The sequence below is a fragment of the Gossypium hirsutum genome, chromosome A07 (genome assembly GCF_007990345.1).
Source record: "Gossypium hirsutum isolate 1008001.06 chromosome A07, Gossypium_hirsutum_v2.1, whole genome shotgun sequence".
Classification (NCBI taxonomy): Eukaryota; Viridiplantae; Streptophyta; class Magnoliopsida; order Malvales; family Malvaceae; genus Gossypium; species Gossypium hirsutum.
Window position 1 is genome coordinate 17,564,449 of NC_053430.1, and position 10,735 is coordinate 17,575,183.

At 30.0% G+C, this 10,735-nt stretch overlaps 1 non-coding gene across 1 annotated transcript; it reads left to right on the top strand.

Moving 5' to 3' along the window:
• The first annotated feature begins 10,406 nt into the window (after positions 1-10,406).
• TRNAL-UAG (transfer RNA leucine (anticodon UAG)) lies at positions 10,407-10,486 on the top strand. The gene has a single exon. It is a non-coding gene; the product is annotated as a tRNA-Leu (tRNA).
• The last annotated feature ends 249 nt before the right edge of the window (positions 10,487-10,735 follow it).

Sequence of the window (10,735 nt, forward strand, 5' to 3'; positions counted from 1 at the left end):
CGTGATAATATAAAATATATGTATGTGAATTATAAAATCTGTGAAATATACAAAAAGCATTTTTAAGAGTATAAAGAATATATAAGTATGTATATGATGTAAAATATGCATAAATATATGTAAGTATATAAGAATTATGAAATGTGAAAAATATATTTAAGTATGTATAAGTACGTATATATACATATTATAAATATATAAATATATAACAAAGCATAAAGTAATAATAATAATAATAATAATAACATTGGAATATAAAAGAAACGAACATAAAATTAATAAAATATTAAAATAAAGTGAAATGAAAAATATTAAATATGAAAAAAATATATGTGTATACACGTACGTAATAAAAATATACACTAGTACATAATTATAATAATAGTAATACTAATAATACTAATAATATAAAAATAATAAGGATATTTAATAAAGATACAAAAATAAACGGAAAAAAGGATTAAAATTGAATTAAAAACAAAGTTGTAGGGCCAATTTAAAATGAAAACAAAGAAAAGGGACTTAATTGTAACACGCGTGCAACTTGGAGGGTCAAAAGCGCAACAAACCCAAGTATTAAAACGCTGCGCAGCATGGGGGACCAGAATGAATTCGGGGCGAAACCATGGAGCCAAATTAAAAATAAAGAAAAACCTTGATTGTAAACTCCCAGAAAAGCGGAAGGGCTAAAAGTGCAATTAGCCCTTCCAAAGAAAAACACGCGGATCCTCCCTGGTGCGGGTCGGGTCGACCCGACCCGTGTTCAAAACGGCGTCGTTTTATTTATTTAAACTGGGGGTCCAAAACGGTGCGTTTTGACCCCCTATAAAAGTCAAAAAATATTCAAAAAAAATCATTTGTAAAGCTGAGGGGAAAAAAAAAGAAAAGGGAGAGAGGAGAGGGGAGCCCGGAGCGATTTCCGGCCAGGGGGGGACACCGGACGGCCACCGGAGGCTCGCCGGCGCCGCCGTGTGCGGCGGTCGGAGGGTCAAAAATCCCTCTTTTCGGCCGATCCGAAAGCAGGTAATTTTTTTACCTTTTTTTTTGAACTCTTTTTATATAAACATATGCTATGTAAAGATATATAATAGATGAGTTTTTTGAATAATAAAAATAAAAGAAACCTTAGATCTGACTGCCTTTTCTGTTTTCGGGTGTTTTTCTTGCTTGAATCTGCTTTTACTCTCGTATTCTCAAGTAATATTACAATCGAAAATGAAAGGAAAATCCCAAAAAAAATCCCATCTTTTTGTCCTTGATTTTGGCTTTTTAAAGTCGATCTATAAACATTCATTTCCTTTTTTTTTGTTTCCGTTCTTTTGTTTATTCTTTGCCCCATTCCTCGCATGCTTCCTTTTGCTGTTGTTTCTGTCTCTGTTGCAGGTGTGTCAGGTGTGGGTGGTGCGCGTGATGACCAAGCAGTGGCGGTAGTGGGCATGCGTGGAGGCTGGCGGCTGAAAAGAGTTAAGGAGGCTAGGGTTTATTTTTGCTGAATGTTAAGATAGGTGGGCTGGGGTTTCTTAATTTTTGGGCCTGGGTATTTTATTTTCTGATTTAGGCCATATTGGCCTGCTTTAATGGACTGTGGCATTGTATTTATTTTGTTTTATTTTTTGCACTAGGCCCGGCAAATTTGGGCTTCTACAATAACAATATTAGTTTAAAATGAAATAATATATATATAGTAAATAAATAAAAATGAAATGTCTATATAATGTGAGTTAAAAAATATGATTTAATAATAATAATTTACATTTTTAAAATAATATATATAAAACAATATAATTTGCGATACATGATATACATAATATATATATATAAAATAAATAGATAATATAAAAATGAAACATAATAAAGATTATGTAATATAATGTATTATAAACATATAAGAAAAAAATAGATATAATATGAAGGACATAAAAACAATATATATAAGTAATTAATAAATATAATATATGAAAATATAATAATATATAAAATAGATGTAAAATAATAATTTAAGAAAAATAATATATAATAAGTAATAATAATATATAATTAAAAATAATACTTATAACAAAATAATTTTATAATATATAATATAAAAGTAAAATTAGAATAAAACAAATAAAATATATATATATAGAATAATATAATAAATATAGGACTAAATTTAAAGTTTAACAAAATTATGGGGCAAATTTTGAAAGGAATAAAACTGAATTAAGGATCTATTTAAAACGTGCGCAAAATTAAAGGGACTCACTGGGCAAATTGCCCTATTCCCAAAACGGCAACGTTTTCCAGAATACAATTTAACAGCCATCAGGACTCAATTGAATTAAAATTAGAATATTGGGGTAAAATTTTAAAAAAATAAAGTGAAATCATGAGAAATTAAAAGTTGAGAGGATCGATTGGATAATTAATCCCTTTTGCAAAAAGCGCGGATCCTACCCGGGTAATCGGGTCAACGCGCGGATCCTTGGGGTCACAAAACGATGCCGTTTTGTCAAGGCTATAAAAGCCAATTCCTCAGCCTTTAGTTCATTTGAAGCCTGATTTTTAAAAAAAAACTAAAAAATCTCTCTGAAAGAAGTAGAGAGAAAGGGAGCTCTGGGCTTTGGCCTCCGTTGGTCACACTTCGCCCACGCGCCCACGCGCCGCCCTAGGACCACCATGTACGGTAGCTAGGGTTCGAAAAACCTCTCATTTTTCGTGCCATCCGTCAGGTAACCTTTTCCTTTTATTTTTAAGTTATTTTTGTGTACATATATATAAATATTCATATGCTTCTATACTGAAAATAGAGAAATGAAAGACAAAAATATAAAAACAAGAATCACCTTTGAAATTGTTTGTATCCGCTTTTTATTTCTGTATGCGTAAATTGTTACAAGGGTTACAAAGGCTTTTTTATAGCCTACTGATTTGTTACATAAGGAAAGAAATCTCTGATTTCTTGTATCTTTGACTGATGTGCTGTGATTTCCTTGCCATTTTCTACTCTGCTTTTTCGCGTATCTGCTGTTTGTTTCCTTTTCTTGCAGGCAATCGAGCGAGGGATCCGGCAGTGACCATGCTGGTGTAGACGCGTGCACTGATCACGGTGCTGATGGAGCCTTGGTGATGGTCATGACGTAATTTGGAGCCAGACCAAGGGACGACCGATGATCGGGGCGTTGATGAGCATTGAAGCCCCTTAGGACAACTCATTAAACAGTGGCCTCGATTTGGGGGTTGCCAGACACTCCCCGAAGCTTCCAGAAATGTTTGCGGCGCCACAGTATTCAGGAAACCTTAGGGTTTCCCTGTTTCTCTTAAGTCTGTTGGGCCTTTTGGGTTGTTTTGTTTTGGGTCAAGGTCTGTAATGTAATGGGTTAGGTCTGACTTAGGCTAGCAGGGATAATGAGTCTGATGGGCTGCTGGGTGTAACGGGTCTTATTTGGGTTTGGGTTTAGCTTAGGGGTAATAGGTATTGTTTTGGCTATTGGGTTATACTCGGATATGGGTTTTTGTATTTGGGCTTTGGGTAGAAACAGTAGGCCTGGACTTTCAATGGACTTTTTAATAAATGTTTATTTATTTATCTAATTTTTTCTTTATTTAAACCCGGTCAAATTTGGGCTATTACAAGTATTATTATAATTCGAATTTAATTATTATTAATTGTTGAATTTTAAGTTAATATGCATGGTAAGTGTTAGTATTGAATTGTATGAAATTAAATTGAATTGTGATTATATGTAAATAATTGAAATGCATATTGAATTGAGAAAGTGTATTGAACTATGAATATATGAATTGAAAATTTGATTGAAAAGTAGAAAATGATTGAATTGAATATGTGAGAAATTCTGACTAAATTAAGACTTATATGTGATCCGGAAACCCTATTAACTAGTCGGGCTGAGTCGGATATAATTGACATGCCATAAGATTGGAAGTGTTCAGGGATGTTTCGACCTCGAGTCGATGAGACACTGGGTGTCACTATTTTACTTCGGATAGATTCGATAAAGTACTGGGTACCACTTTACTTCGGCTAGGCCGATGAGACACTGGGTGTCAACTTTGCTTCGAACTATCCGATAAGGCACTGGGTGCCAAATTGGTGTGTTTGGTTGGATCCGTGTATCCGCCAAAGTCCGAGTCTGTTAATAGGGGTAATTAAAAGAATAGTTAAGTTGAATAAAATGAATTGGTTGAGCCACTGAAAAGAAATGTAAAAATGGAACATGAATTGAAAATGTGATTTGAATGTGAGTATGAGATTGGAAAACATGAAATAATGGTTCATGAATTAGATAATGGCTCAACATGAATGTTTATGATTTCAATTGAGGAATAGTTGAATTAAATTGTATGAATATATTGAGAATGACAAATTTATGTTTGAATTAGTTTAGTAAATATTAAATTTAAATGATTTAATTTACATGATTATTATGTTTATAATTTGAATTATGGTAGTACCACTGAGTATAAAATACTCAACGTACGGTTGTTTCCGTACGCAGGTTAATAGGTATTCAGAGTCTCGGTTCAGCATCCAGGCAATCTCGACTCTAGCGCAAACTCGGTGCTGTATTCTTCTTTTATTAAAAGTGGCATGTACATAGGTGTTAATTTAGTCACTTTAAAATGTTATATAATTTTTGTTGTAAAGAATGGTATTTGGTATTTTGGTGTTTAAACTAATGAAATAGTATGAAAATTTACATGATATGCATGGTATAATTGGTGCTAAATTTAGAATGGATGAATGAAATTCTAATTAAAGTTTTAATGGTAACATAAATGTTCATAGAGTAAATTATCAAATTATTGTTATAGGTATGATTTTAATACGATTAAACATGAAATTGCATTGGTTGAAATATTGATTTTGGATTGGTTCCGATTTGAAATTGCAGGGAAGGTTATATATTTATAAAAGGGGTTATATTGATTTTTTTTTTAAAAAGAAAAAAAAAGAGACAATTAGTAAAAGTTTATATGAATTTATAATCATATTATAATATGTTCGATAATTATTTGAATATTATTCGTAAATTTTTAGATTGTCCGGTAATGCCTCGTAACCCTGTTCCGACGACGGTTTCAGGTTAGGGGGTGTTACATTTGACTTTTGGAGAAATTTAAAATCTGAATATTGATATATTTATATATTTTTTAAAATAATTTAATTGAAGTAATAAGTCACCAAAGTGATTTTTTTGTAGAAATTATTTTGTTTTAAAATATAAAATGTTATGTGCATGTAACTTAAGTTATGTTAATATTGATCAACCCAAATGAAGGTTAATAATATTACATATGCAACTATGGTAATAAACATGTGACAATTATTCGTTTTTACATGTGAGCAATAAATTGGCCCAAAGGTTATGGTTCAACATATTCTTATTGTCAATGTTTGATTATTACACCATTATATCATTTACAGGTTAATATTTTATCCAAAGATGAAATATTAATGAAGTGTCCGATATTTTGAGATGAGGTTTACCTTTATTCAAATTATTTTAGTCTAAATTTGAAGTCTTATGTGAAGTTGTCTATGGTTTATGATTTATTCAACTATTATTATATTTGTTAACATCATTGTATATTGTTTTAGGATAAATATATATACATATATATACTATTATCTTTTAATTTGATTGAAAGATGAAATTAAGATAAATATTTTGAAAAAAATAAATTCAGATTTTTGCTTTATGTTTTAATTAAGGATATCTAATATTTTAAATAGATTAGTTGAAACAAAATGCCGCCAAAGCCACCGTTTTTGTGTAGATTAGTTTATTGAAAATATCAAGATAATTATATGTTTTTGTGATTCATATATTTATTAATAAACCCAAAGGTAAGTTAATATTTGGCAGAATTTCAACAACATTTGTGGTGATAAACGTGTGGCAATTATAAGGTAATTTATGTGAACAATAAGTTAGGACAAAGATTAATTCATTATTTGACATAATTTATAGTTTATTGTTAATATTACTGTCCAAAGACTTGATATTAATGTTGTGTTTGATATCTTGAGATGAGATTAGCCATTATTTTGATTTTATTGTTTAATTATGAATATTGATGTGAGCTTGTTTTTATCTATTTTGTTCTGGATTCAACTAGTTTATCTATTGTTACCACAATATTTGCTAATTCTATACCCATGTTTAGTGAGACTAATTTTAAGGAATGGAAAAGGCATTTATAAGCTTGGTTGTATAGACATAGACCTTGCACTAAGGGAAGAACAACCTACACCTCTCATTGCGGAAAGCACCTTTGATGTTAAGAGGGATTTTAAAATATGGAATCGTTCAAATCGTATGAGTCCAATGATCATGAAACACAGTATTCCAGAAGCCTTTAGGGACATGGAATCTGAAAAGATTACTCAGGCCAAGTGTTTCCTTGATGAAATTGAGAAACGTTTTGCTAAAAACAATAAGGTTGAAATGACATCATTTCTGAATTCTTTGATGTCTATGAAGTATCAAGGTAAAGGAAACATGGGGGAGTACATTATGGAGATGTTTCATGTTGCCTCAAGACTTAAGACACTTAAGATCGAGCTTTTTGAGAAACAGCTTGTTCTTCTGGTTTTGGTATCACTTCCTGCACAGTTTAACCAATTTAAAATTGGTTATATCCGTCAATAGGAGAAATGGACTCTAAATGATCTCATTTCTTATTGTGTGTAAAAAAAAAGAAATGTTAAAACATGATAAGTGTGAAAGTGCTCATTTGGCCAATGCCTCTAAAGACAACAACTTACATTCTGAATAGAATATCCATTAATGCAGTTACAAAAACATCTTATGAATTTTGGACAGGTTGAAAACCTAGTTTAAAACACTTTCACATTTGGGGATTTCCACTTGAGGCAAGGCCTTATAGGCCACATGAAAAGAAATTGGATTCCAAAATAGTGAACAACTACTTTATTGGTTATTTTGAGCGATCTAGGGACTGATTTTTATGATCCCACAATAAGGAATATTTTTTATACGAAAACTGTAATATTTTTTGAGGATGTTGAGTTTGGAGGGAGAAATAAAGTTAGAGACATTGCTTTTGAGAAGGAAACTCAATTCCTGCTATCACTTTTGATGATGTTCAGGTTCTCATACCTATCATTGATCAATAAGTGAATCCAGAACCTCAATAAGACAATGTTGAACAACTCTCTATTCAAGATAAGGTAATTGTTCCAGAAAAACAAACTCAACAACCTCAAGAATGAATGTCATTAAAAAAGGTCCACTGGAGAAAGGATTGTAATGGCTTTAATGGAATATTTTAACCTTAAGCTGCATCAGATGAATATTAAGTTAATGGTTTCTCAATGTTAACATTGATCATACATTTATATGGTGCAACTAGAAAACTTTTTGTCTAATGATACAAAGTTAATTATTTACAAATTAAATAACTTTATCTATGGGCTTAAGCAGACTACTCGTCAATAGTATTACAAATTTTACCAAATGATTATCTCATTCAATTTAGAGATGAATTTGGTCAATAATTGTATATACCATAAATTCAATGGGAGTAAGGTTATATATTTGGTTTTATATGTTAATGACATACTACTTGTCAATAATAAGTTAAGTCTCGACCAATACCCCAATAATGATTTTGAAATTAAGGAAATGCATAAGATTCCCTATATCTCAAGAGTGGGAGTCGAATATATGCTCAAGTATGTATGCGTCCGGACATTGCATACATTGTTGGAATGTTAGGCAAATATTTAAGTAACCCTAGTATGAACCATTGGTTAGAAGGCAAGAGGGTTATGAGGTATCTTCAGAGAACAAAATATTACATGCTCACATAATGGAAGTCTGATAAGTTATAGATCATCAAGTATACAGACTCTAATTTTGATGGAATATTGATGCAAAATTTTTTCACCAGGGTGCAAATTATGACAATAATTGGTAGTCATTTATTCCAATAAAAGTTCCAAAAATTGTGACATCAAAGTCAAAGTGCATAGACTTAAAGTTCTTGGTTGCTGAAGTAAAAGTTTAGATTGTTAGGTGTTTATAAAGCATATTGGGACAAACTCCATAATTGTGGATTAGCTTACTAAGGGACTACACCCAAGGTTTTCCATGAGTACATTACTCATATGGGTGTAATATCATTTAAGGATATTTGGTTTTAGTGACAGTTTGTACTTTTAAATGCTTTTATGTTATAGGCACATTTTCAGTTATTTTAGTTTATGGTTATTAAGTTTATTTTCTGTAGAAATAATATTTTTTGGTTTATTCACACTCTAGTTTTGGTAAGATTTGATCTCACTAAGGTTTAAGGAGGACCAGTTGGAAATAGACATGTTTAGATCATATTGCATGTAATTTCCATGCTACACATCTATACTTGATCTATGTCATTTGGTTGTGTTAATATACGTGATCAAGGATGGATTTAATTACGATATATGTAACGAAAGTCGTCTTAGTTCTATGTTAACATAATTAATGAACGAGATTGTTCAGAATACCTTTTGAATATGATAGTAAAATTTTGAGCTCATAAGGTTATATAATAACATCTAATTATAGAGTAAATAGTATATATATATGGTCCAAGTGGGAGATTGTTGGAAAATATGGACATCACATATATAATAAGGGTAATTACATGTTATTATTTACTATCATAATAGGTTAGCCCAAATTAAAAGTGATCTAATTTGGTTATGGTTTATTGGGCTTTAATTATTAAATAAAATATAGGTCAAATATGTGTAGATACTCTAGTAACTAATTTCTAATGTGTCCAAGTTATATATATTAGGGTTATGGTCCCCAAATTACACACAATGTAACTTTTCTAATATCCCATCTTTAGAAAAGAGAGAGTCACATTCTCTAGATTACTTATGTGCTAATTTGGAAGATCAAAACCCCAAGATCTATAGATTTAGATTTTAAGAAATCGATGAATTTAGGTACGCTTTCGCATCTAATTTTGTTCTTGATTTATTCTTGACGATTTGACATAACAGATCCTGGTTTACAATTCTAATTTTATATTAGATATTATTTACAATTCTAACAAGACTAACCCAAAAATCAAAGTAGATTGACCAAATTTCAAATTTACGAAGAATACAAGGACTTATGACATATTTTAAACTAGTATAAAAAATGAATATTTTAATTATATAAATATGAATATTTTTTTAAATAATGTTTAGCTTCATTTATCCCTTACAACTCTAATGTGTCAATATGTACTATCATATATAATATATGTAATTTAAATTAAGTTTTGATTAAGCATTGTTTATTATTAAGTTTATATAAAATAAATTAAGTTTAAATTATTGATTAAGCATTGATTATTACAAAATATTTTCTTATTATAAAATAAATTTTGATTGATAAAATGAAATTGCAATATAATATTTTATAACAAATATATTTATGTCGTGTTTGTTTTACAAAAAACAATGTAAAATATAAATTTATAGATATAAAATAAAATCAATTAAACAATGAAAAGATAAGAAAATCTCAAATGTATGTTTGTTTCATTGAAAATGGTTTTTATGAAATATTTTTAAGAAATCTGCCAAACAACAGAAAATATTTTACGCAGTTTTATCCAAACACTAGAAAATAATAGCTTTTCTAGAAAAATAAGTCAATTTATGGAAGCCATTTTCAATTAAACAAACGGAGCCGTAATTTCACAATTTTAATAGTTTCTATTTTATAACTTTTAAATGACTAAATCAAAATTTTATCATTTTTTAGAGGCCAAAAAATAATTTCACCTTTTACTAAATTAAAATCCTGTAAAATTTAAAGGACCAAAGTTAAATTTTACGTTTTTAGGGGGCTAGGGCCTTTGCAACCCTTCGGCGCTGCCCCAAGCTTGATTAGATATTTATTGATACGAACAAAGTATAATTCATGTCCAACTTACAATGAATAATAATACACTTTGACATTATCCAAGATAGACTAGATTTGAAATATGAATCTACTTTTTTTTTTTTTGAACAAACTCAACTCGAACTGAAAGATTAAATTTCGGGTCGGCCCGGCCAGTCATTCACACAAATTAATTTTAGATAACTATGCATATAAATTAAGATGCTGGATTTTGGGTTTAAGATTTAATGATAAATTATATATATAAATAAATATTAAAACATTTTTATATAAAAGTTGAGTTTCATCAACTTTAGATCAAAAGCGAAATTTGTGGCTTTGTTTTAAATTCGGTTATTTTCTTGTTGAAACTTATTTTTTGAAATACAATAATTATTAAGTTTAATATAAATTGGGCCATTAATGGGCTTGTAGAAATTCAAATTTCTCCATAAAATAATGATTGCTCACCTCAATTTTAACTTTTCAATTTTGTACATCCAACAACTCGACAGTTTGGCCGAGTGGTCTAAGGCGCCAGATTTAGGCTCTGGTCCGAAAGGGCGTGGGTTCAAATCCCACAGCTGTCAAAGTTTTTATTTTATGCGGCTTAGTCCTTTTACTTTTAATTTTAATACCGTAATCCCTCTGTTGTTTTGTTTTAACACATTTGAAATAAAAATTTCAAGCCATATAAACTGAAAAGAAAAAGAGGGTATCGACTTTTAATCAATTACACTAAAACAATGTCGGAAAACATACAAGGGTTTCCAGTCCTTTATTCTTTATACTTTTAAAATTTATTCCTTCAATAACTTAGTATCCCTTTTCTTTTTGTT